Below are 1,220 nucleotides of genomic sequence, written 5' to 3'. Positions count from 1 at the left end.
AGCTACTGCTAATATGCTTCAGCCATTTTTTTTGACAAGGAAATAATAATTTTATCACCGCCGAGAATCGTTTGTTTACGTAGTCAGCACTTAATTTTTACGGCTGAATGGACGTCAGTCATTGGTTGAAATTACAGAAATACGACAACTTTAACATGAAATAACTTGCGATGTACGTTTTTTTGTTAAGAAGACTAAGAGAAAAAGACTTGTCCCAAGTTTCAAAGCGTTTCGTTAAGAAAATACTGGTGCCCCGTTTTGAACAAGATCCCGAGGTCGGATTAAAATGTTCCCGGACTAGTTGTGTTTAATAAAAAATAACATATTTACCTACGTTTTAACAACATCTCCTTCGAACTAGTCATCCTGCGCAGGAATACACTGGTTCCAGCATTCCTCCCACTTTTGGAATCCGATTTGGAAGTCGTTTTCCGTAAGCGAGTCGAGGACCTTCTGCGATTCGCTCTTGATCTCGACAACGGTGTTAAAACGGTGACCTTTCAGCTACATTTTCACATTGGGGAAGAGATGGAAGTCCGCAGGTGCTAAATCTGGCGAATAGGGTGAGTGCGGAAGCGATATCATGTTTTTGGCGTAAAATTCACGAGTGAGGCGAGCTCAGTGACACGATGTATTGTCGTCGTGAAGAAGAATCCAATTTTTGGCGCTCCACAGATCCGGTCGCTTTCGCCGAATGTTCTCCCTCAAACGCTTCAAAACGTTGCGGTAGAACTCTCGATTGACGGTCTGGTCCTGGGAGAGAAATTCTCGATGCACAATACCGCGGGTTTCGAACAAAATCCTGATTGAGCTGCGGCTCTATCCTGCCTTCTTCGGTCGTGGGGGATAAAAGGCTCTTCCATTATGACAACTGCTGCTTCGTCTGAAGGTCATACCTGTAGACCCAACTCTCATCACCGGTGATGACTTCCCATGCTTAACGCAAAATTTCACCTCCATGACAAAAATCGCAAACTTCAGCATACACATAATCGCAAAAACACAAATTTCTCAACTTGCGAAGTAAACACAGCGATGTCACTCGGCATAGTGCCTCATGAAAGTGATTACTAGCTCCCACTGCGCACGTAACCATGTGCTGCCATCTATCGGTGCACTACAGAACTAGTCCGGGAAATTTTGACACCACTTCGTAGATGAATATGTTTGTATACACAAATACACACACGTCTATCAATCTATCTATCTATCTATCTATT

At 43.2% G+C, this 1,220-nt stretch overlaps 1 protein-coding gene across 1 annotated transcript in view; it reads right to left on the bottom strand.

The window, feature by feature from the left end:
* LOC106869326 (uncharacterized) overlaps positions 1-1,220 on the bottom strand; it is a 13,683-nt gene that overhangs the window by 9,786 nt on the left and 2,677 nt on the right. The gene's annotated exons all lie outside the window — the stretch shown is intronic.

Source organism: Octopus bimaculoides, chromosome 17 (assembly GCF_001194135.2).
Source record: "Octopus bimaculoides isolate UCB-OBI-ISO-001 chromosome 17, ASM119413v2, whole genome shotgun sequence".
In the NCBI taxonomy this organism is placed as follows: domain Eukaryota; kingdom Metazoa; phylum Mollusca; class Cephalopoda; order Octopoda; family Octopodidae; genus Octopus; species Octopus bimaculoides.
The sequence above is the reverse complement of the archived record's forward strand: the minus strand, read 5'-3'. Positions and strand labels throughout refer to the sequence as shown.